Source organism: Macrotis lagotis, chromosome 2 (genome assembly GCF_037893015.1).
Source record: "Macrotis lagotis isolate mMagLag1 chromosome 2, bilby.v1.9.chrom.fasta, whole genome shotgun sequence".
Classification (NCBI taxonomy): Eukaryota; Metazoa; Chordata; class Mammalia; order Peramelemorphia; family Peramelidae; genus Macrotis; species Macrotis lagotis.
Genome location: NC_133659.1, coordinates 21,069,207 through 21,096,791, shown reverse-complemented (window position 1 = coordinate 21,096,791; position 27,585 = coordinate 21,069,207). Strand labels below are relative to the sequence as shown.

The following is a 27,585-nucleotide window of genomic DNA, read 5'->3' as shown; positions in this document are numbered from 1 at the left end:
CACTGCTTTTAAGAAAGATATTTCTAGAATATGGAGATATCTTTTTTGAGAATATAGTTAATAAACTGCTCTTGAAGAAAAAAGATTAACTAATGAAAATTTTCTTTAATTATTTTCAAAATGCTTAAGATTTGCTGTAATACTTTATAAGTCCTGCTTCCATAAGATGGAACTGAATTGATTAACTATTTTTTTAAGAAAAGGGTAAATTTACAAATTAGTGTGGCATTTTCTGTAAGACACTTAATTAGTGCTTATTAATGTAGTTATTAATAATGACATGATTAATAATGACAAAGGATGGGAAGGGAATGAGTATTTATATATCCCACTCTTGGTAGGCACTATACTCATTGCTTTACAAATATTATCTCATTTGATCTCCACAACATCCCTGGGGGATGTTTTACAGTTGAGGAAACTAGACCAAACATAGGGTTAGGTGACTTGTCCAGGATCAAACAGCTAGTAAAAGACTGAGATCAGTATGTGTATACATGTAGGTGTATCCTCAATTCTAGGCCATATAGCATGTCAGAAAACTCAATCCAATGATGTCTGCATTTGAGAAAGAAACTAGAAAAAAAATACCAAATACTAGCTGCTATATACGGGAGAAAGAGTGTTGTATTCTCATTCAGAAAGTCTGAGTTCCAACCCTCACATTGTTATTTACTACCTTGGACAAGTTATTTAAACCCTTTACATGTCAATGTCTATATCTAGAAAATGAAACTATTTTAGACTAGAGAACCTCAAATGTTTGTCCTCCATTCTCAAAAAAGAGAGCATGAGGTGATGCTGGGATGAATTGGATTTGAGTGAAGGGCTGCTGTGCTCCTCACCACCTTCACTTTCTCCTCCAGAGTCATCAGGGCCCAATGGCCAGATATGGATTGGGATGACCCAGATGGCTCAGGATGTGAGGTATTCAGGGTTTAGTGACTTGCCCAAGGGCACACAGCTAGTAAATGACAAGTGTCTGAATCTGGATTCAAACTCCTGTCTTCCTGACTCCAAGGTCAGTGCTCTATCCACTGCGCCATCCAGCTAGGCTACATTTGTGGACCAATGAACTACACAATAAGGGTCAATCCTAGACTCTAAGGTTCTTCTCAGATCTCAGTCTGTGATCTACCAAGAAAGCCAGGTGGTAGGGCACCTAGGTGGTACAGTGAATAGAGTACCGGCCCTGGAGTCAGGAGAACCTGAGTTCAGACACTTAATGATTACCTAGCTGTGTGTCCTTAAGTGGTGTCACAACCCTAATGCCTTGCAAAAAAGAAAAAAAAAGTTATGTCATATAGAGTAAGTCACTCTATTAGGAAGAATTATGTTAGACTCCTGCCTCAAACACTGTGACCTTAGAGAAGTCATTTAACCTGTGTTTATAAACTTTAAAGGGACTACACACACACACCACACACACATACACACATATGTTGGATATTTTTATTTGCCTGACTATGGTATCTTCTTGCTTTAATATCCTCTATCTTTTGTTCATTCTCCATTGTAAGGTCCCTTCTAGATGTAACTCATTCAAAGTTGCATAGACATTTCACTAAACTACTAGAACCTTCCTGATCAACATAATCAGTTGAGTCCCTTAATGTCCTTAAAGAACCTCAGCTTGGCTCTGACATTTCTTGGCTGTGTGACACAGAACAAATCCCATAATCCCTTTGTGGCTCAGTTTCTTCCTCTGTCAAATGGGGGAGGGGGTCCTAGCCATGTATCTTTAAAGTTTCTTCCCATCTCGTCATTCTATAAGAATAAAACTGAGCAAGGGCCTTCTTTGGGCATATGCCTTCCATGCCGACCTGACTATTAATTATCAATTATCAATGTTTTCTTTCAAGTGTTTGACTATTTCTTGCTGGCTCCGAGCTCTCTGGGAGTCTAGTGGAATTGGCTTCTCAAGCCACTTCCTGAATAAATTATCCTATCTGAAAGCTCCCGTTTATCCTCAGCTCTTTGAAATTCACATCATTTGCACCAACATTCAGCTCCTTTGCAGTCACCTGGGAATACTTCTGCCCATTGTTGCCAGTCCCTGCCTATTTGCCACTCATCTCATCCTCCAGGATTTACATATCAGAAAGGGCTAATCAAAGCCTTCCTGATTGTCACATCCATCCTCAGCTACAAATATTCCCTCTAATCAAGAAACCATACATGAAATCAACATGCATTTTTTTCTTGAGTAAATCATTTTTTCCTGCAAATGGGAGAGCAAGAATTACAGGTCCCCAAAATCTAGGATCCCCGAGATAGCAATGTTTCCTAGAAAACAAGAATTTTAAATGCCATGGCTTCAGTCTATTCTATGAATTCTCAAGTACTTTGTGTTTCTGAGTCCTCTTGGCTATTTTGGGAGACAGAGTGATCCCTTCACTGAGTCATATTTTTAAATGCACAAAGTAAAATATGTAGGATTACAAGGGACACCATTTATATCACAATCGATTTACTACAATATTTTTAAAGTCACAGATACCTTGAAATCTGTCCATGAATCTCTTGTTCCATGGATTCATTGGCAACTCCAAAAAATTCACTTTAAAGACATTTTAAAGATAATTTAATTAGACAATAATCTGGCTATTTTGGATAATCATTGTCAATGGGGAGAGGAAATCATTTTCAAAAATTCATTTTAAAGAAATTATTCCCCTTTCCATTGACAATAGCCAGATTGACATCTAATCAATAATCTATTTGGAAACTGGTTGCTTTTCCAGGGAAATGTTGAAATGATGCAAAGATCATAGAATGACAGAATTGGGAGGAAATTTAGATCAGGAATGATCAGAGCTAAAAGGGAAGGAATTCTAATCCTCATGTGGCCTTTAGCAAAATTCTTTTTCTTCATAGCTGCTTTCTTCTTGGTGTTTCATCATCTCTTGGATATATATGAATTTGGTCAGGATATTTAATAGCTTTCTGTCCCAGTGTCTTCACCTTTAAAATGAGGATACTTATACCATATTCACTTTGTAAACTAAAATAAATGTGATCTCATTAAATTGGAAGGAAAAGTAATTCATTTCAAACATGAATGAATGGATGAATGAATTAATGGATGAATGAATGAATGGATGGATGAATGAATGGATGAATGAAATAACATACTTTTCAAATTCTTGCTGTGGATAAAGTATCATGCCAAGCAATAGGGACACACATGGAAAAGTCAGACAGTTCTGACTCTCATAGAGCTAACAATCCAAATGGGGGAGAAAACACAGGGATTATTTTGGCTATGAGTCACATGGAAAGGTCCCATGACCCTTAGAGATCCTTAGGGTGCAGAGGCAAAGCAGATGGTCAAACGTTTTCTTTAGCAGTATTTTCATTGATAAAATCCTATCAATTTCATATTCTTTGTCACATTTGACAAAGAATTTTTCAAATTCTATGACAATACCAAGGATTTGATGGCAAGAATTTCCTTTCCTGAACTTTCTTTTCAGAATCTTCAATAGATGTTATCGATAAAATACCTTCAGGCACAATCCCAAACTGCCTCTCCACAGGGATTACTTCCCAGGATGATAGCTGAGGGCACCGGGAATAGAAGAATAACCATTCCCAAGACTCATGTTCAAGGTCCTGGACTATTTCCATCAAGGTCAACTCTTGAACCATTTGAGGATGGCAAGTCACAAGTGATAATCAGCTCCCCTAAAGCCAGTTACCCGACTTTAACTTGACATCTTTGAAATATGGAATAATGATTTTGTAACACTTTCTGGGTCTCCCAGAACAATATGGCCATTTTAGGTATTCATGAAGTACAGGAATATATAATAAGCTTGAAAATGCAATGGAGATTAGAAGAGAAGGGAAATCAATAGGTAAAGATACCTTTGGTTTAATAAATATCTCTTCAATTGGAAAGTCTTCAAAACTTTGATTCTGACTCATGGACCTGGAGGTCACCATTATGGCATTTCAAACTAATTCAAATATATAACCAAATAGAAAGACACAAGGAAGGTCCTTTGTTTTGAAGAGGCAACGATACTGGGTGAAGTTTCAAATGATCTGAATAAGGATTATTTTTCAATCCAGAATAGGAAACAGAGATGGAAGGGAGCAAAAGATTCCTTCAGAAAGGTCCCCTTCCTCAGAGAGAAGGGAAAAAACAAAAAACAGTGACTGGCCCAGTCAGTACCTTGGTTAGGGGCTCACACTGGGAGCTATTTGCATAAGCATTGTCAAGTAATGACTTGTCAGACTGAAGATGAAATTATCTGAGAACTCAACATTGGAAAAGTTCAGCTTTAATGGAAAACTAAGATCTGAGCCATGGCGTTCCAGTTGAAAACAAACTTTTTAATATTCATTTCTTCTCCATCTTTGAAATTCACCTTCAGAGCTCCAAGGTTAACAGGGGAAAAAAAAGTTCAATAATTTTCCAATCTTAATTATGATTCATCACAGGTGATTAAACACGGCCACTTGCATTTGTGGCTCAGCTTTTTCTCACAGTGGACATTTAATTTTAATTAAAAAGGCAGTTTTTAAAATTACTTCTGGTTACCCGTGGTATTTGTCAACTGGTTCTCCTATGCTGAGCAGTTCTGTGTTCCTCACCCTGGAGAGCTACAAATGAGGAAATCTTCCATGCATTTTAAAAGATCTTTTTGTTTGCACTTAGGGCTTCTGCTCAAGATGCTGGTCTTGGTAGGTTGATCCTTCCCCTTCTTTGCCCATCACAGAATTCAATTCTTTTCAAAAAACACTTCATGAAAACCAATATACAAGGACTAAACCCTGGAGCTAGAGACACAAAGAAAAAAGTTTCTCTCCTCTCAAGAAACTTCCATTAGTCACAGGAATATGGATATATAGAAGACAATTAATGAGTATTTGCTGATATTTTTATTGATTAATTGATTCTGCTGCAGAAGCCCATATTGTCAGCACTGGAAAAGACTTCGGTAATTTTGAAATACTGAACAGCAATCTCCTCTAACATAACCAAGGGGAAACAACCAATTTATTCTTGAAGGACTACACATGGCTCTCATCTCAAATGACATCTCTTCCATACTCCAAACTAGGAACAGAGAAATGACAGCTGGAAGAAACCTTACAATTTATTATTGTTCAACTTTCTTATTTTATAAATAAGGAAACTGAGGCTCGAAGTGAGAAGTTAACCCGTCTAAGGCAACTAATTCAGATGATACCATTCAGGGTTTGAATTCTTATCACTTGAATACAAATTAGATAGCATTTCTACTATTTCACATTGGTGATAATGACCTTCACCCTATACTTTTCCTAAGACTTTGCTTCCTCTCTGAGATAATACCTTACAAGAGAAGGCAATGTGGTATGAAATGAGAAATGCTTTCTCTGCAGTCAGAAGGCCTGGGTTTTAAATACTGCTTCTCATGCTTATTTCCTAGGTGTCCTCAGGTAACTATCAACTCTCTGCACCTCAGTTTTCATATCTATAAATTGTGAGAGATGGATTAGATGGTTTCTGAGACTGCTTCTAGCTCTAATCTTAATTAATCTAATCTTAAATTTAAATTTAGCTCTAATCTTAATTTTGGGCATGGCAACAATCTAGCACAGCATCTGATTTGCCTCCTAGACTTCAAGCTTCTGAGGTCAGGGAAATAACAGAACCTAGCAAGATACTCTGTACCCAATAATAATGACAATACAACTCCCATTTTACAAATGAAGAAATAGAGTCTTAGAGGAGTTAAGTGGTTTGCTCATGAACAAAGATTTCTCTACACTTCTCTGCACTTTAAATCCACTCCTGTTTCCCTTATACCTTTAAGTGCCTCTCACAAACCCCACCATATTGACTCTTTTCTCAGAGAGCTTCCAGGCAAAAAGAGAAAGACAGATGCACAAATAACTGTGAAACAAGGAAAATTGAGATGAATGTGAAACAAAGGTCAAGATGGCACCATAGTGCATAGATTGCTGGGCCTAGAGTCAGGAATATTCATCTTCCAAAGTTCAAATACAACCTTAGGCATTATCTAGTTGTGTGACTCTGGGCAAGTCACTTAACCCTGTTTACCTCAGTTTCCTCATCTGGAAAATAAGTTCAAGAAAGAAACACTCCTTCATTATCTCTGCCAAGAAAACCCCATATAGGGTCATTAAAAGTCAGACCAGAATGAACAACAGGAGTTAAAGAATAACTTCCTAAGAACTAGGAGAGCCCACAATTATATTGGGAGGAAGTGAAATTCTTACCTCAAGATGTTCTAAAATGGGTTTGACTCTGTGCTTGTAATAATTGGAGAAAGAATGCAGGTCTCAATGAGGTAAGTTGTATTAGAATGTGAAAGCACACTAGAGGTCATTTAATCCAAACGCTGCTTTTATGGATGAGGTCAATAAAAATGGATAAACGGATTGCCCAAGAACATACCTGCAGTAAGTGGTAGGGGCAGAATTAGAAACCAGATGTCTGACTCTAAATCTATTTGTTCTTTTTCATTCAAACAGGAAAGATAAGTAAGAAGGTAAATTACTTGGCACAGTGGATAGAATATAGGACTTGGATTCAGGAAAATGTGAGTTTTAATCTTTTCATTGATTTAATGTTAACTCTATGAATCTGGTCAAGTCATTTAACTTCATTGGTCCTCAGTTTCCTTATTTGTAAAGTGGAAATAATAAAAGCACTTACCTCACAGGATTATCCAAATAAAGTAACATATTTAAAACTCTTCATAAAACGTGAAGCATTCTAGAAAAACTAGCCATCATATTACAACAACAACAAATTACTACTATTCTTACTACTACTACTTCCTTACTACTACTACTATTACTGCTACTAACTACAACTTACTACCACAACTACTGCTATGTACTACAATTACTAATTTCTTTCTGTTTCTTTTTAAAAATATTTTTTTTGCAAGACAAATGGGATTAAGTGACTTGCCCAGGGTTACACAGCTAGGTAATTAGTAAGTGTGTCTGAGCATGGATTTGAACTCAGGTACTCCTGACTCCAGGGCCAATGCTCTATCCACTGTGCCATTGAGCTGCCCCTAACTAGTAATTATTTTTACTACTACTTACTACTACTACTACTTACTACTACTACTACTACTACTACTACTACTACTACTACTACTACTACTTCTACTGCTATAAGGCATCAGGGTCTTCTCAAGGTTTTTGTAAGGCTTAAATAAGCCAGTGTCTATATAGTGCCCAACCAACCTTCAAACTCCTATAAAAATCACTTGTTTGCTAGGATTGGGTCTTTTCCAGTCTTGGATGCTATCATGAAATTCTATGCAAAATCACAATCTCTTGCTCTATGGGCCCACTCCTTGTTTTATTTTCTCTGTCAATTCCAACCAATATCTTCATGACCCTTCCCTTAAGGATAGTATTATCTTATGGGTAAGGTACTGGACATGAAATCAGGGAACCTTATTTTAGATCTCGTCTCAGATCCATACTATCTGGGTGAACCTTGAACAAGCTACTGAGTCTGTTGCATTCCAATCTTTTCATCTGTAAAATCATGGCCTTGGGTCTCTTCCGGCTCTTAGGCAGTGATCTGTATGTGATCCTTTTGTCCAAGAGCTCCCAGAGTCTGTGTCCCTCCCTGAAGCATACTTAATTAAATGCTACTTTAGATTTAAAGTATTCACAGTTCTGAGAGGATGTTAGAGCTGGAAGGGATAGTAAAGGTCACATTTCACAGACTGTGGAACTCAGACCCATTATTCTCTAATTGCTTCATGCCTTGTCTAATCAGCCAGGCAGTAAGATCCATGACAACAGAGGCCATATCTTGTATGGGAGCGGTGAGATGGAGTCAAAGGGATTCAAGTGGGAATCTCTAGTCACCGTTTTTCTAGATTTCGTTATTCCAATAACATGAAACCTTCTTCTATTCTCTGGAACTCAGTTTCCTAATTTATAAAATGAAAAAAATTAATTTCTATGGTTTGTTCCTTCTCAGAACTTCTATGTGCTGGCATTCTATGTTCTAAGGTCCTCTCTTGCTCCAACAATAATTCTATATTCTAAGGTCCCTTCCAGCTGTTACATTTTCTATTCTAATCTTCTGTCTTCTAAGATCCTTCCCATTTTTGTCATTCCTGATTTTATGGTCTCTTTTAACTATGGTATTGCACCTAAGGCCCTTTCCAACTCTGGCACTCTAACACCTGGTGTAAAAATGTCTTTTTTTTTGGGGGGGGGCAAGTAGTAACATTCCTTCTCCTCCAGCCTTAGGGAAAAACAGCTGTAAGCATTGAACTAGACTCTAGTTCACTCTCTATGGATATTCTTAGGAACAATGGCACTTGCTAAGGACAAATTCATTGCTGAGACCTGGTCCCTTCTCTTATCCACAGCAGCTATCAGGCCTATTTAGTTAGATCTCCTGAAGGAGAAGGCCCAGGCCAGACAGCCTTACTTTCTTAGCTTTTAAGAGGCACATTTCCCATGCTTCCTCAGTCCCTTCTATTTTATTGTGAGTTTTCTCAACTTCTTTCACCTTTAACATCCAGTTTATACAAGAGGCTAGAAGTAGTCCTTCTCCATTAAGAATTTCTGGCTCTTACCCAAATACCTAATAATTCACAAGTGAAGAGGTTTGAGGCACACCCCTTTCAAAGTGGCTTAGCACTTCTGTTATTTGGTTCCTGTTCACCCTGCTGGGTTAGCCTCATCTACATATTCATCAGAATGAGAATCAAAGTCTTCAGTATGAGAATTCTTTCTTCTCTTTTCATTTCCTTTTCTTTCCATTCCCTTTCCTTCCTTTCCTTTCCTTGCCCTACTCTGCCTTCCCTGCCCCAACCCTCCTTACCCTTATCTCCCCTTCTCTTCCCAATGGATATATATATAAGAATAATCTCCTCTACCACTGTTCTAAAAAGGGACAATAGAAATATGAATTGAGAAAATCATATCCATCTAGTCCAATTTATACCTTAAGATGACTCTCCCTGTTCCTCATCTCTAAAATAGAGCTAATTAATCTACATCCCAGAGTTGTTATAAGAATAAAATGAGATACATTATAAGAAAAAATTGCTAGGCAATAGTATGGCTGAAATGAAACAGAGACCAACATTTTACACCTTTAACCAAGATAAGGTCAAAATGGGTACATGATTTAGATGTTAAGAGTGATACCATGAGCCATTTAGGAAAGTAAGGAATAGTTTACCTGTCAGATCTATGAAAAAGGGAAGAATTTATATCTAAACAAGCAACAGAAAAATTTGAAAATGTGAACTGGTAATTTGGATTAAATTAAAAAGGATTTTGCACCAACAAAACTTAGACAATCAAGATTAGAAGGAAAGCAGAATTCTGAGAAACCAATTTTATAGTCAGTATTTCTGAAAAGATCTTATTATTCAAATATATAGAGAATTCAGTCAAATTTATAAGACTACATGTCATTCCTCAATTAATACATGGCCAATGGATATGAATAGGCTATTGTCAGATGAAATCAAGCTATTTACAGTAATATGAAAAAATTCTCTAAATTACCACTGATTACAGAAATGCAAATTAAAAGACCTGACACCTATTAGATTGACTAATGTGATTGATGAAAAAGGAAAATAATAAATGTTGAAGATGTAGAAAAATTGGGATATATCATATTGTTTATGGAACTGTGAACTGATCCAAGAATCAATTTGGAATTATTCCCAAAGAACTAAAAAATGCATACCCTTCAATCTAGAAATATCACTACGGTTAGTCTGTATCCCAAATTGATCATCAAAAAAGGAAAACGAAACCACATGTATAAAAATATTTATAACAACTCTTTTTGTGGTAGCAAAGAATTGAACATTCAAGGGATACCTATTCATTGGAGAATGGCTGAATAACCTGTGGCATATGAATGTGATAAAAATACTATTGTTCTGTAAGAAATTATCAGCGGGGGCTGGGGGCAGCTAGGTGACCCAATGGATAGAACATCAGCCCTGGAGTCAAGATTACTTGAGTTCAAATCTGGTCTCAGACACTTAATAATTACTTAGCTTTGTGGCCTTGGGCAAGCCACTTAACCCTATTACCTTGCAAAAAAAATATAAAAAAGAAATTTTCAGCAGATAGATTTTAGAAAACCCTGGGGAGATTTACATGAATTGATGCTGAATGAAGTGGGCAGAACCAAGAGAACATTGTATATAGCAATAATAACATTGTGTCATGATCAATTATGATTATTTAGCTCTTCTCAATAGTGATCATAGACAATTTAAAAAGAAAACAACTTATGATGGAAAATACCATCCACATCCGGAGAAAGAACTATGGAGTCTGAATGCAGATGAAAGCATAATATTTTTATTTTTTTTAAATTAGTCAATTGTTATTTTTTAATGGCTTTTCTTTTTTGTTCTGATTCTTCTTTCACAACATGACCAAAGTGGAAATGTGTTTAACATGATTATTCCATATCAGTATAATCTATATCACATTACTCACTGCTTTGGGGAGGGTGAGAGGAAGGAGGGAGAAAAATTTGGAAATCAAAGTCTCATATGAAATGAATGTTGAAACAATTTTTACACATAATCGGAAATAATAAAATACTATTTGGGAAAAAAGAGAATAAAATATAAAATACTTAGCAAGCCTTAAAATTCTTTATAAATTCTAGGCGCGGTTAGGTGCGTAGTGGATAAAGCACCTGCCTTGGAGTCAGGATTACTTGAGTTCAAATCCAGGCTCAGACACTTAATAATTACTTAGCTGTGTGGCCCTGGGCAAGCCACTTAACCCCATTTGCCTTGCAAAATCCTAAAAAAAATTCTTTATAAATTCTAGCTGTTACTATATTATGATGGTGGTGATGATGATGATAAACCTACCATGTTCCAGGCACTGTACCCAGGGTCCACCTAAAGGGAAGTGGTCTAGAAATGGTCATTTTCAGCCTTCAGACAAAGAAATCAAAGGCAAGGGAATATGTTTGGTCTAATGGAAAGAGCTGATGAGTTAAAAGGACATATCTGAATCCACCCTCTGTTGTTTATTATCTCAGCAACCTGGGTAATTGATCTCTGTGACATACTACAGTGCTTCATTCCACTTCTGAAAAGCTCTCTTTGTTGAGAAGATTTGTCCATATTGAATCAGAGAGAAGTTGTTAGTTTGTGGGGTTTTTCCCAACTTTCCAGGTAGAAAAAATGACATATGAAATGCAGTTGATGTGGAGAAAGGATGAATAGAATCAAGAAATGTTTGTGGCCAGAAACTAGCTCTAATATCCTCTTTTTTGAAGAATGAAAGTGGAGGGTGAACATGGATCACTGGAGAGAAAGGTTCAAGTGGATAGTTGAAAAAACTGGTGAAGTCTCTGTTTGGAAGGAGAGGGGCAAAAAAAGGAGTTGATCAACGGCTTTCTCGTTACGCAGCTAATGCAGAAGAAGAAATAAACTGAAAATCAAGGGTATGAAGGGAAGAGAAGATGTATGGAGCCAACAGAAAGTAAAATGCAACCATTTACAGAGAAAAAGTATTTGTAAAATGTTTGGTTCTAGAGGTATCTAGGTGTACAGTGGACAGAGCACCAGTCCTGGTGTCAGGAGAGCCTGAGTTTAAATCTGGCATTTAAATCAGACACTTAATAATAAGCTGTGTGATCTTCAGCAAGTCATTTTACCCCAGTGTCTTGAAAAAAAAAGTCTAGTTCTTAGAGAGTTAATATTTTTAAGGAGACTTTGTATTCTTCAAATCATAGACCCTTAATAATAATAATAATAATAATAATAATAATAATAATAATGATAATAATAATGATAATAGAAGCAATAGTTTAACTTGAAAGAGAGCACTTCAAGGCTAAGTGCTTTTCATGCATTATCTAATTTTATTCTCACAATCCTTGGACACAATGCTATTATTAGCCCCATTTTTTACAGTTTAGAAAATTGAAGCTGGAACACTTTATGCCCACAATCGCCTTAGGTTTTCCTCACTGAAAATCTAGCACTCTATTCTTCATACCATCAAGTTTTCTGATGAAACAATAAGTTATGATTGACTGATAAAGTCAAGACTCATGTACTTTTTTGGAAGCTAAATCAGTTTGCTAAGAGGAAACTAAATTAGGGAAGTCTTAGTCTTTTCCTGTTACATTTTGTTTTTTTCTTTTTACTTTGCATTCCTAATTCTTTGGTAACTGATAACACAGCTCCTGTATTCCTCTTCCCTACTCCCAACCTGCTCATTCTTGACATATGTCCGAACCGTCACAGCTGTCCATCCCCTTCTTACATAGCAGCCTTGCGTAGCTATCTATTTCCATTTCTGTCACCCTTCAGCACTGGTTCTTTGCATCCTCAGAGTCTAATCCCTCTACCCAATCAGAATGATGGTTCTGTCACAGACTTGTTTTCTGTTTTTCAGCCAGACTTTCAGATTTCCACATCCATATGGGGTTTTCCAGATGTACTGTTGACTAGTCAGGTGGATATCTTTACAGAACCTTCAGGTTTGATTTTTAAATGTTCTTTATCCGAATTATGCCCTGTTATAGAACTAAGAGTTTTCATACTACTCAGAGATACTAGATGATAAATTATCCTCTGGTTTTGACATTTTAAAACTCATGTGTGTGAAATACATGGTCATAGAGTGAATCCTGACTGTGACATCAGAAGGTAGAGATTCAAGCCATGGATTTCCTTCTTCTGAGGATAATAGTAACAGTTAATACTTTAGAAAATAGTAGTGATAATACTTTAATGCTTTGATGTGTCTATTATCGCCCAAATGATGGCGTTTCCTCCAGCGACCGAGCTCATCATCGACCTAAATCTCTGTATCTTGTGCAATCTCTCATACTAGAAATGACTGAGGGAACACAAAGGAAAAATTAGAACCTAGTGCAATGATACTTGTTGTTCTTAAGTTGTTTCAGTCATGTCAAACTCTCTATGACCTTTCTGGAAACTTTTCTTGGCAAAGCTTTTGGAAGGGTTGGCCATTTCCTTCTTCAGTTTATTTAACAGAATAGAAAACTGAGACAATCAGGGTGAAGTGACTTGTCCAAGGTCACACTGCTAGGACATATCTGAAACAAAATTTTAACTCACAAGATGAGTCTATGCAACTCCACACCCCATGGTCTATTTACTTTGCCACCTAGCCCTAAGAGCAATAATCCAGAATAAACTTTACTAGAGAGGTGATGATGAGGATAGAGATCCTTGGAAACTCAGAGAAAAGATTTAGAAAGTGATTAGACATGAAAAATGAGGAAGATGACCATTCCAGACAATAAAATCTAAGGATCTGAAAATAGGAAACTAGATGAATGGTGGCACCACCACTTGAGTGTCTTCTGTGACCAAGGCATATATTCCTACAGAAATAATGAAGTGTGAAAATAAAGAAAGTTAACTAAGAAAGAAAGTGTCTTATAGATATGATGACTTTGAGTTGCCAGGGGAATGTGCCAGCAAAAATAAACTGTAAATAGTTGGATATTTGTGTTCAGAGCTCAGCAAATAGGTCAAGACTGAATATGGAGTTTAAGGAGCCATCTACATAAGATTTGGAGCTGTAAAGCATGCCTTATGGATAGGTACATGATTAGATGGTGAATTTCTTCAAATAAATGTGAAAAGAGATTCAGTGAAAATGTGAAGAAGAGGATCATTTTCAAGCATCTGAGAGACAAAGGATAAATCTTGTTTTGCTGGGTCCTATAGGGCAGAACTAGGAAAAATGGGTGAAAGGTTTAAAGAGGCATATCAAGGTTTGATACCACAAATACTTTCTAACTGCAGTCTTTCTGAAGAGTAGGACCCTGTGAGAGTAAAAAAAAGCCACAAATAATTCTAGGGCCTTAAAATTTTATTTTAAACAATCCCTGTTATATTTAAACATGCAAAACAAGTAAAACAATTCACTCAAAAATTAGCAGTTTTTACTGAGAGACATTGGGATCTCATACAGTGGGCAAAGTCTTCATAGCTGCTGGTGTAACTGTCTCAACTGCTTCACAGATTTCCTTTAAGAAATGATCACCAAAAGGGAAAAACAACCATAGGGAAGAGAGCTAATGAGGAGAAATTTCCAAAGAGAGAATGTAGCCAGTGGTTCTATAGGGAGCAGAAATTTTAGCAAAATTTAGGAGATTTTAATAAATTTACGTGTGTATTTATGGTAGCAAAAGATAAAACGGGGTGATAATATTATCAATTACAATCAGTTACAATATTTCAAACTCCCCCTCTTTTAGTTTATATGCATTCACCATCTATGATTTTCCTCAGTCCATCACAAATCTCCCAAAATTTCCATATAATTATTAATGGACAACCCATGAATAACAAAGCCACAGATGTAAAACCCATAAATCATGAAGGATGACTTTATTACAATAAGTGAAATGTACTGTCTTGGAAGGTACTGGGCTGCCCTCACTAGAGGAATTTCAGTAATGGCTAAATGGCCCCTAGTCACAATGGCCACTATAATTCTTTCTGGCTCAGAAATCTCTGATTCCAGGATTGCCCAGGGAGAGATTGTAAAAGGCAGAGATATGCCAAAGAATCGAACTTTGAGTAAAACACTAAAGTGTTGGGATGGGTTAGATACTTGCAAACTTGTAGAACAGAGAAGAACAGAAAGGCTGGTGTAGTTGAAGTCTAGAGAGGTAAGAAGGGTTATCCTTATGAGCTGGAGGGACCAGGGTAGAGATGGGGATGGAATGGGCTAATCCTTTCCTTTGGCAGAAAGGCAAGGTCTGAAGTGGAAGGAGTATTAGAGAAAATACCTGCTGGATTTCTTACCAGGGAATCTGTAGAATACTCTATGATGCTAGAAGCCAAGGTAGATGATGAAGCATTAACAGATGTGATGGAAACAGAACTGCTTTGAGAAGTCAGAGATCCTGGGTTCAAATCTTGGTCTTTGTTGATGGTGTTTGTCCTTCATTCTATGATATCAGAAAGGGGGTACCATGACATACAGGGTGCATTTGAGTGAGGGGGTGCTGTACTGAGTCACCAGCCTCACTTTCTCTGCCAGGGCCATCTGGGTCTAGTGGCCAGATATGTCTCAGAATGATTAGACATGGACCTGGATGCAAAGTAATCAGGGTTAAGTGATTGCCTAAGGTCACACAGCTAGTGTATGCCAAGTGTCTGAGGTTAGGTTGGAACTCCTGTCTTCTGGACTCCAGAGCTGGCTCTCTATTCACTGTGCCACCTGGCTGCCCTCAGTCTTTGCTACATACTTCTTGAATGCAGTAGTGTGCTATAACTGGAACGGTTCTCCTTGTGGAGGGCCAATTGTTAAATATTCAGGATGTGCATTTACCCTTCAGAAATCAGCAAATTTATAAATCAATTAGCTACAAAATTTTACTTTGCCTAGATCTAAGAAAGTGATAGGAAAATGCTGGCAATGTAGATTAAAAGTAAAAGGGTGTTAAGCCTCCTTTTTTTTTTCTTAGTGAAAATAATCTTTCCCAGCTTACCTTGGATAACTCACTTAAATTCAACGTGATGCTTCTCTCCTATGAAAAATAAATTGGAATTGGACTAAATAAGTTAAAGTCTAATTGTCTATAATAGTCTTTTAGAGAGGATTGGATCTGCAAGAGAGAGGGCAACCTGAATGTAAGGATTGTAGAAGCTCATGATTTGTCTGACAACATGATTCCCCCAAATCTTTGGTCTTTTTTTCCTTGACCTTTTACATTCCCTGCCTCTACATGGTCCTGACATGGCAGCGTGACTCTCCATCTCTCCTTCGTTTCAGCCATAGACCTGGCCAGTAGGGACCCAGTATGGGTCTGAGGATCTAGGATGAACTAGCAGGCCTCTTCAGCTCCAACCATAAAGAAAATCTTATGTCCCTCTTTGCCTTTCTTTCATTTTGTTTTTCTCACTTCTTTGGATTCTAAGACAGAAGATGCTTTCCTCAAGTCTAAGTAGTTTGTCAAGTTAAATATAAGCAGCCTGGAATACTTCGTTGAACCAATTTTTTACACTCCAGATGTGTGAACATACTGTGCAGCCCACTACTGGGTCCAGGGTTGGTTTTGTTTTTTCCCCCATCTCATCATCTGAATGCAATCACTTGTTCTGATGATTGAGATAGAAGAAAAATATAACCTAGACACTCATGGAAATGCCTCATTTTGGACATACACAAAGATGGTACAATTTGCAAATGTTTACATGAATCAATAAGGTTTTTGAAGATAATTAAAAGAGCAGAGCTTTGGGGACCATATTTTGCTTATATTATAAATTCTTTGGGAGAAATCTGTCATTTAAAAAAAACCCAACTCTGGGTTGTCTCTTCAGATAATGAGTTCCCCATCACTAAAGATTTTCAGGTAGATTTTAGATGGATACACGATAGGGATATGTTAGAAATAATTCATGCTTCTTTATAAGAGCTGATGGCTTTGAGTTCAACTATGGCTTTCAGATTCTGATTTTAAAAACGGTAGCAATATTTCTCCATAGCATGTTGTAAGGGTAAAAATGATTAATATAAGAGAGGAGAAGTTCAGGGTTCAAGTACCATGACTGATATGACCTTGGAAAAGTCCCTTGACTATATGAGCCTCATTTTCCAAGGTACAACTTAGCATACAGGATCATAGGAATAAAGCAGTTTCTTTTTCTAAGAGATCTTGAAGGTTTTCTAACCCAACATCTCCATTTTCCAGATAAGATCCAGAGATCTCACATGCCCAGGATCACATAGTCTTCATGACTGAAGAAGGTTCAGCTACCCTTTCATTCCTTCTTCAATTCCAGGGTCCCATCCATTAGCCCCACTGCCCTTCAGTGTCACCTCCTTCACGACATCTTCCTTGATTTGAGCTATTTTAGTAAAATTAGATAGGCTAGATGGAGAAAGCTTATCTTGGAGCCAGGCAGAATGGATTCAGGTCTTGCCCCAGATACATACCAATTATATGTTTCTTGGGTACGTCTTGCCACTTCTGTGGGCCTTAGTGTCTCAATCTGACAAGATGAGTGGATTAAACTCAATGACCTTCATGGACCCAACCAACTCTCATTTTATGGATGCCCTAAACAATGAGCAGAATTTATATGAGTCAATTGACATGGAGAAGGAAAGCTCATCAATAAGATTCCTTTCACTGATGAAAGCACGGGGCTAGTGGACAAACAAACAAAATTCAGAGATCATGAAAGGATATCTATAAGATCGGCCAGAGTATTATGAGTATAACTGCAAGAACTGCATCAATGCCACCAGCTATATGACCATGGGCAAGTCAGTTCACTTGTCACAGACACTCCTTATCCAGTTCTCAGATTGCAAGTTAGAGATGGGATTTAGTTTATATTAATGGAAGACATCCCAACATGGAAAAATACCACAGATCTTGAAATAGTAATAGAGGTGTAAATCATACACAGCAAGAATTTTCATTCCTAATAGTCTTTTTTGGGGGGTGGCATGTCATTGTCATGGTCATTGGCTAATAGAATCTAGCTATTTTCTTGGAATCATTTCAATCTATTGGCAATGGCCTTGATGGACCAGATTCCTTGTAATGAACTTCTGCCACATTCAGCAGCTGTCCCAAGTCCCACTGGCACTGCAGCAGGAATGACTTCAGTACTGTGCCCACCCAACATGCAGAAGTGGCTGTTTTCCATAATACAATCTGGCTTGTATACTCCATGGATCAGCTAGGGCCGATTAAGTAACCAATTTATGCTCTTGGAGCTGCTCAAATGCACACTGTGTCTCCAGGATAAATGGCCATGTCCTCCTCTGAACCATCATTTCTGCCCAAAGATTTTTAAAATCTAAAATGAACATAAAAAGAAGACAAAAATAATACTATGGATCAGGGGAAGGTTGTGGTGGGAGGAAATTCAAAACTCTGCTCAGCTTCCGTCAAATGAAATCATGAGCCCAGATGGTGCAAAGAAAAAAAAATCATCATGTATTTGCCTCCCTGCCAACTATAAGGGTTAAGGGGCCATTGATGGCTTATGCAAATTTGTTTTTTTTAAACTGGTGGTTTAGGATATTTTTATCCAAGTCAATTTCTTTCACTTGAACTCTATTTTTTCCCAGGAAGGTATATCTTTCCAGTTCTATGATTTGGCCCTAAACTTTCAGGCTTGAGTCATCTGTCTACTAAGCAGGATTGTAGAGGATGCTGAAGCCAAACAAAATTGTCCTATTTTAGGACGCTCTGCATAAAAGTAGCCTCTGGGGACATCCCTCAAGAATGTTTCACATGCTTCCAAGAGTCCGTATGAAGAGGATAGGCACCTTCAGATGATATCACAGAACTGGAGGGAACCCAACATAGTAATGACAGGGAGGACCAGGAACAGCAAGATAGTGTGTTTTGGGAAGGAGCAAGTGAGTGGATTCTCTGTCCCTGGATGTATAAGCTTATTTGTAAGGAAGATATTCAGTGTAAGAAATATATATTGAAAGCAGTCTGCAAGTGAGATGTATAAAACAGGATATAGTTACAAGCCTCTTTCATGGAGGTGAACTATTCTGGGACAGACCTACAAGGAACTTAGGCTAGACTGTATCTGAAGCATAATCTAATGCTGAAGACGGAGTTCAGGCAGAGGTGAGTTCAGATCTTCATCCTGCATCACAGTTGTATGATCCTGAGCAAATCACCCAAGGACTCTGAACTTCAGCTTCCCAAAATGGAAAATGGGAATGACAATCTTTCAGATTTTCTCTTACATGGCTACTGATTTTTGAACAGTGACGTAATATGAATAGAAGTGATTTGTGGTACATTTCTAGCACTCCTCAGATAAAGTTACTCATATGGGAGATTTCAGGGATCTGTCTCTTTTCATTGGCTACAAAGCAGGAACTGTTGGAATCTTTAAAATTATCTTGCTCTCTCTCTTTTTGGTGGCATCCATGGGATAAAGTCTTATTCACTCATAATGAGCATTATGCATTAAATTTGGTTGGGGAAAGACCACTTCCAGAAACTCTGGGTGATAGATATTAGTATTTCTATGTTACAGCTAAGGAAATTGAGGCAATCAAAGATTGAGTGATTTTTCCCCAAGTGTCACACAGTTAGAGAATGTCTGAGGCTGACTTTCAAATCAACTCTTCTTTATTCAGGGTTCAACATTCTATCCTCTGTGTTATCCGAAATGAAAGAAAAATAATAGAGACTGACAGAGTCAGTTCATGATTCTGAAATATCAGATAGTTGCTAAGTGGAAGGCAGATTAGGGCTGTTTGCAGAGAGAAGGAGGCAGAGAGGACCATTAAGAGACACTTGCAGTAGTCCAGGTAAGAGGTGATAAGGACCTGAAAGAGTCACATTGGCTGCTATGCTTGGTTACAGGAGCATTGCTTTGAGAGATACTATTGTAAAGGTTGAAATAACCAAAGGCTAAAAGATTGGAATTGGGCAGGGCAGGGGGAAGGAGAGAAGGACTGAAGATGATTCCATTGAAGCCTTGATGTCTACCTGGAGGGGAAGTAACATCCTCAATAATAACAGAGAGGAAAGAAAGAGAAACTAGCTCTAGGGGGAAGATAATGAGTTCTATTTGGGACATGCTAATTTTGAGTTACACATATGAGATTAAAAAGAAAAGTTGTATATCATAGCATCTTAGATAAGTATTAAATGGATCTTAGAAGTCATCAAGGCCAACCCCTTTATTTTACAAATGAGGAAATTGAAGCACAATGAGACCAAGTGAATTGTCCAGGGTTATACAGCCTGTGGTTGAAGTAGAATCTGAACCTAAGTCTTCCTGACTCCAAATCCCTACTCAATCCATTCCTCCAGATTACTTCTGGAGGCAGTTGATAATGGGAGACAGAGGCATAGAAGCCAGATGAGGGATGAATACAAAGATAATTCTATCATCTGAATAGAAATGTCCATGAAACCCAAAGGATCCCATGAGTTCACTAATGGAATAGAAACTCCCTGAGGACTGAATAGTATTATTTTGCATCTTTAATGTATGGTGGAATGAGCTTTGTATTTGAAATTAGAAGATCTGAGTCCAAATAATTAGAAGCTATAAGACCCTGACCAAGTTGTGTGAGCTTCAGTTTCTTCACCTGTAAATTGTCAATAAAATTACTTGGACCATTTATCTCACAAGGCAAAGCAGGGGAGAGTGTTCTGTTAACTCTCTCTCTCTCTCTCTCTCTCTCTCTCTCTCTCTCTCTCTCTCTCTCTCAGATATATTTCAGGTCTAGAATGCTCCCTTTTCTGTGTGTGCACAGAAAGAAAAATGTTCACGTTTAAGTGCATAAGCACATGTACATGGCTTTGTGTCTCCAGCCTCACCCGCACTTTTGGCTGAAGGATTTATTTTCTCAAATTTTTCTCTATTTGTATGAAATATTAGATGGCATTGAAGTGAGGCTCCTGATTCAGAGTGGTTATCTAATTGAGATCATTTCTCATTATTGATGAGCATATTTGCCTTTCAGCTAAATTTCTAGGCTCCACCCCCAGTGCCAGAATACTTGAATTCTGTACACTGCCTACACTGATGCTGCTCTTCCCAAAAAGGAGCTGGCTGAGTATGACATATGGAATTATGTATTCTGCAGGAAATACTACTAGTCAAACAAGTAGACCCTAAATTCAGGAGATTTGGGAAATCTGACATAAAAACAGATCCAGGACAATCATTTGTTCTAAGATTATCATTTGCAAGGCACTGCAACAGAGTGGAAAAGATCCAAGATTTAGGGTTCAAGATCTACCCAAGCTATTCAATAGTTGAATAATCTGAAGCAAATGTCTCCTTTGAAGTGGGTTCTGTCTCATTCTTTGCTTTTTCATCCTTTGCACATAACCCAGAGCTTGGCAAACCTCTTTTTTATGTACTTGGTTTTATTGTACTTTGTAGTGATTGAGTATTTTATAAATGGACGAATTGTGACCATAATACACTGAGCAAGTCTATCAGGGTCATCTCTCCAACCCCACATGTGCTCACATTGTATCTCTGTGTCACATTTTGGTCATTCTTGAAATATGTCAAACTTTTTCATTAATATTGAATTTGTTATAGAGATCTGGGTTCAGTGGTCTTTGAGTGACTGTTGGGATTGTTTTGAGGTTCCATGAACCATGCCCATATAAGATGGCAAACTTAATTGATGAATGTTGGGTGTGTTCTGACTCCCCAGTTGCCCTACCATTTCCCCATTTTTCACCTCACCTCAGGCCTCTCTTTTCCCTGAGACACAACATTATGAAATGAGGCAAATGAAAAAACCTATGATGACCTCTAAGTGCATTGTTGTCTTATTTAAAGAAATCGCCACAGTCATCTCAACCATCAGGGCAGTCAGCAACCATCAACACTGAAGACCCTCTTTGAACAAAAAGATTATGACTAGATGAAGACTCAGATGATGTTAGCGATGATTTTTAGCAATGAAGTATTTAAATTAATATAGATACTTTTTGAAAATGCTATTACACACTTAATAGACTGCAGTTTAGTATAAACATGAAATTTTTATGCTATGGGAAACCAAAAAAATCATGCTACTTGTTTTATTGTAATGAAATGGAACTCAATCATCAGGACCTCAGAGATATGCCTGTAAATATAAATGCCAAATCAAATCTTACTGATTATTTGATTGAAATCACCAATGTTCTTTAAATTGGGTTGAATTTATGAAATGAAGAAGTTGAATTATATGACCTCAGAAATTTCCCATCACAGACTTTTGTTCTAAGCTCCCTGAGTCTGACATTCCATGTTCTAAGGTCCCACCAAGCTCTGACATTTCCGTTTCTAAGGTCCAACCCAGCTTTGTCATTGTCTGTTCTAAGGATCATCCCTATGTGATAGAAGATGCCCATGTCCACTGGAAAACTCACCTCCAGACCATGCAGCTTCAGAACTAGTTAGTTGGAACATTGAATTGACTAGAGTTGTGATCTGGTTAATGAGAAAAGGCATGTTGACAGCCCTATTGACGGCTGGTCTCTGCACCAGGTCTCTGCTATTCTCCAAAGAGAATGAAGCCTTGAAGAAATGCAAGCATCAGCAGATGGCAGAGGGATTTGGGAGAGAAGCCAAACAATGGAGTGAGTTCAGCAATATCACTTGAGTTTGTGGGCAGCAAATAAAACATACTAACAGAGTTTGTAGGGCCACATTATAGAGATCCAATATATCCCATTCCACTGGCTAGGATGACTACAGTTAAGAAATTATAGTCCCCCAGGAGAGTAGAGTTAGAAAGGACCTTAGAGCATCCTATGATAGAGTTGGAGGAAGCTTTGAACATATAAAAGAGAGGGTTAGAGATGAAAGGGATCTCAGAACATGCACTGGAACAAAAAGCAGAGCACCCAATAATAGCTATGGGTTCTGTAAATGGTTGAAAAGAGGGCATAGAGAAAATAGGAGTTGATAAAAGTATCATATTGCTGGATTTTAACCCCAGTAAGACATACAACATTCAAAGCCACCATTAATTAAATTTCAATGAAGAAGCTGCAATGGAAATTTGAGCAGTAATACGCTTTCCCTTTCTCTCTCTCTCTCTCTCTCTCTCTCTCTCTCTCTCTCTCCCCCCCCCCCTTCTTTCTCTCATGTCTTGTTTCACTTAGGACTGAGGCCTTTAAAACCAAATATCAGGAATGGGATCTTTTCTGAATAAGTAAGTACATGGAGTGGTAAGCTTGCTGAAGTTGTTTGAGTTTTTCAAAGGAATGTTAATTGTCATCTTGAAGACCACAATGCTCCACTGAGTTACTTTCTTCCCTTTGGAACTTGTGCTATCTATCCTTAATTCAAAACACATTGGTTATGCAAATTGTATAAATGATTGTACATATAGCAAGGGGATAGAGGACTGTGGGAATCTAAGACAGGGAAGGGGGAACAAGCTTATTTCTTCTAGTAGGCCTTACAAGCATGAGGAGGAAGAGGCCATTCCCATACATCAATGAGGACTAGAAAAATGGCAAGAGAATTCAAGGGTTGTCCCTCTCACCAATGCCTTTCCTGATTGCTAACATTTCATTTACTTTCAAAAAACAAAGTTTCTTGATGGGAGTTTCACCGTCTACCCCTTGCAAGGTTTGAGTCATTGTTGTGGTGTGGCTATGAGATTTTCTCTCCCAGGGAGACAGGTCAAAAGGGTTGTTCACAAACCTAGGAAATCTTCCTTCTACTATGCCAAGAGGAGGTTCTCTGCAAAGTCTTTTCTTTTTCTTTTAAGTTTCTTTAACATGTGCACTTTTATTTGAACTGGTTTTAAAATCAATGTATGGGTAAAGCTCCTCCCTTTCTCCAAGTACTGGCACCAATCTTATAAACCTCCTGGGGAGACTGCAAAATCTTCATCTATGTTGAAAGCAGGAAGGGATTTTAGGGGGCCATCCACTATGGCTGACAATTTTTTAAAAATGACAAATATTAAGGTGGAAGATACAAAATGTTTTTTAAAGGTTTACATTAATTTACTTATAAAATAATATTAGTATCTTCCCCCTCCCTCCTCCCCTTCTGGATTTTTTTTGTCAGGTAACTCCTTTATTCTAATTTGCCAAGCAGAATAGTCTTCATAGAGGCAAGTAAATCTGTAACAATGCAGAATACAATTATGAAAAAATCTGAATTAATAAAGCAAAACAACACATGTACAATCAGTGTCCTGAACTTTAGAATACTGTAGAACTTAGGGGATGTTTACTTTCAACATTCTTATACTGTTCATCACCTTTACTGATCCAGTTTTTAAATTCTCAGCCAAAGGTCAAAAAAGCAAACAAAAGAAAAACAAAACCATTCCAATCTCATCTCTTCTGCTTTTTGGCAATTATTATATACTTTTGACCAAAAAAAAAACCCAAAAAAAATCACAGTCCATTTGGAAACATTTGCAATGTACAGTGGAGATCCCAGATTCATCATATTCCCGTTTATTGATCCACATCTTCTAGAAAGTGGAGTCACCAGGACAGAACCTCAAATTCAGACAGAATATTTATGAACAGGTGGGACAATGATTTAGATTTTCATTGTGCTGGGAGTTAGGGTTATAATCTCCTTCTGCATCCTGTCAGCAATGCCTGGGTACATGGAGGTACCACCAGATCATATAATATTGGCAGAGAGAACCATGTGAATATCAACATCAAAGTTCAAGATGGAGATGAAGATAAGTTTGTGGATTCCACAGGATTCTATACCCAAGAAAACTAGTTGGAAGAGAACTTCTGGGCATCTGAACCTTTCCTTGCCAATGTGATAACCTGTCCATCAGGGAGCTCATAGCTCCTTTCCAGTAAAGACTGATGGCCATCTCCTGTTTGAAGTCTAGGCAAATGTAACAGTTCCTCTTTGATGTCACACAAAATGTCCCTCTCAACTGTGGTCGTAAAACTGTACCTTCTCTCATTGTAGTCTGAGAGAGGATACATGAGGTAGTCTGTCAAATCATGGTCAGCCAGATCCAGACAGAGGATGGGCATAACCTTCATAGATGGGCACAGTGTGGAGTCCATCACAATATCAGTGGTAAGGTCAGAGACATACTTGGACAGCACAATCTGGATGGCAACGTACATGGCTGGGGTATTGAAGGTCTCAAACATTATCTTGTCTGTTTTGGGAGTTCAGAGGGGTTTTATGAACAGCACAGGATGCTCTTCAGAGGCCACACAGAGATGATTGTAGAAAGGATGATGCCAGATCTACTCCATGTTATCTCAATTGGTGATAATGCCATGTCCAATGGGGTAATTCAAAGTCAGAATACCTTTTGTTTCAGATTTCATCCCCCATGACACTGTCTTTCCGGCCCCAACCCACCATCACACCCTGATGTCTGGATGGTCAGCAATAGAAGGGAAGACAACCTGAGGTGCAGAATCTCTTGCAAAGGCAGCTTTGCACTTGCCAGAGCCATTGTCAACAATGGGAGCAGAAATGTCATCAACCATGGTGAACTTTGGGGTATCAAGTTGAAACCCTTAAGAGAGAGGAGGTGGTGCTGCATCTTGCTGTTGTCTTTCCTTCCCAAAGAAGACCACCATATCAGGTAGATGATGCCATGAGAAGAATGTGAAGTGGATTTGAGTTAAGAGATCTATGTTAAGTCACTAGCCTCACTTTTTCCTCCAGAGCCATCTGGGTCCAGTGGCCAGATATGAAGCAGGACAACTGGAGATGAGAGGCAATCAATGTTAAGTGACTTGTCCAAAGTCATACAGCTAATAAGTGGCAAGTTTTGGAGGCTTGATTTGAACTCAGTCCTCCTGACTCCAGGACTGTTGCTCTTTTCACTGCACCCCTAACTGCTCTTGCTGCCACACTTGGAGATGGGGGAGGCGAGTGCCGGGTGGAAAGAGCTCCTATCTTTAAAGTAATTTTATAAAGATTTAAGGATAGACTGGAAAAGCTTTTGTTTTTAAAAAGCACAAACTTTCATGAAAGATAGAGAATAAAAGGAAGGAAGGAAGGAAGGAAGGAAGGAAGGAAGAAAATGGGAAGAGGAAAGGGGAAAGGAAAGGGAAGGGGAAGGGAAGAGAAGAGAAGGGAAGAGAAAAAAGGAAAGGAAAAGGAAAGGGAAGGGAAGGAAAGAGAAGTAAAAGGAAAGGAAAAATAAGGAAAGGGGAAAAGGGAAAGTAAAAAAGGAAAGAAAAAAGGGAAAGGAAAAATAGGAAAGGAAAGGAAAAAAGAAGAAAAAAAAGAAAAATCATGCCACAGAAAGAATCCAGATTTTGGTGTCCAAAGACTAGAACTTGGACAGGCGACTTGCCAACTCAGTTAATAATTACTTGTAGTTATTCTTATTCATGTAATGATATATGTAAAACACTTTGCAAACCCTCAAGTGTTATACAGGTAAAGCTATTACATAATATTCTAAACCTTACTTCATCCTCAGTTTCCTTACTTATAATACTGAGACTATTATCAGCACTGTGAGTCTAAAGGTGACACTGGAAAAAATGGAAGAGGTAATGAATTCAAAGGGTTTTATAAATGTTAGTTACTATTTCAGGTCAATCAGCATTCATTGAGCATCTGTTGTATACTTGAATCCTCTTTGACTTCCATTCCAGACTCTCAGGATTTTCTCCAGAAGGCTTCACCTCTAACTCTTTTCATTTCCTTTTATTTTAGTCTTCCTTCATTAACAAAGACTATCTTTCTTCTGGTATTTATATTCCCAGAACTTAACTTATTGCTTAGCATATAATAAACATTTAATAAACACTTGTGGACTTGACTCTTCAGTAACTTACTGGGCAAGAGAAGAAAAAAGTACCGAGATAAGATGGTCTCTGAAGTCAAAGACCTCACATTCTGTGGGCCTTATATGATATGTCCATATAAGAGTAAATACAAATCATTTATCAAGGTACAAAAATGTTTTACATACAAAGAAATATTTGATGGAAGCACTAACATCTGGGGAAATCAGGTCATGAAACTTGAGCTGAGTCTAGACTGGGGCTGTGGGTTCCAAGAGGCAGAGGGAAAGGTTTCCATGAATGGGGACCAGTGTATGAAAAGGGATGAAGTGAGGAAATGGAATGCTATCTATGATATGTCTAAGCATGAGATTGGGAGAGTAATGTGTGATCTGTTTGGAAAAATAAGCCAGACTATGAAAGCTAGTGTTATCTTCCAGAAAAGATGACGGTAGCCATGAGATGGCAAAAAAAGAAAACAAGGGGACTAGATTATAACTGTCTTCACCTTATAGGTGAATGTCTCCTGAAGAGAAATCCTTTTCATAGACTCTCCAATATTTACTAGGAGAGCTTCAACAAAGAGCATCTCATCCCATTTCAAGGCAACTTATATAATTTTTAAACATTTCTGATAGTTTAGAAGCTTCTCTTTTGACATCTGTGAAATACTCAACTAGTCCAAGCTCAGTTCTCTAGAACCAACCAAGCAGAATGGAACATAGCTCTCTCTCATTCAAAAGCCCTTTAAATACAGAGGATCACAGATTTAGAACTGAATGGGACCTTGAAAAACCATCAAGTCTTACCTTCTCATTATGGTTGAGGAAACTGAGGCTAGAAGTCAGATGACTGACCCAGAGTCACATAGCTAGCAAGTGTCTGAGGCAGGATTAAAATTCAGGTCTTCCTGATTCCAAACCCAGTGATCTAACCACTCTACCACCTAGTTGCCTCTTAAAGATAGTTATCAAATACTTTCCCTCCTCACCCCCATTATGCTTCTCTTTTCTAATTTAAAATCCCAATCCTTTCAAGAGATACTCAATGGCATGGACTCAAGACTCTTCACCATGTTGGATATTTTCCACATACAGTGACAGGGTTAGACATCTCCATGCCTTTTTGGGGGGCATAAATTCTATCAGAAGACTCAGCACAAGGAAGGTAAAAAACCAAAACAAAACAAACAAACAAAAAAAAACCAGGGAGCCTGAGAGACAGGAGGGGCTGTGTGTGTGGGGGAACCAACAGCTGTACTGCCAGAGGCATCTGGCCTAGGAAAGTGACAGCAGACCAACAAACACACCTACCAGTGTAAATCATTAGCGACAACATATGGTGAGCTTTTGTTTGTGTTTTTGTCC

General features: G+C 38.0%; 1 pseudogene; it reads right to left on the bottom strand.

Moving 5' to 3' along the window:
• LOC141511827 (actin, cytoplasmic 1 pseudogene) overlaps positions 1–25,032 on the bottom strand; it is a 38,732-nt pseudogene extending 13,700 nt beyond the window's left edge.
• Positions 25,033–27,585: the final 2,553 nt, after the last annotated feature.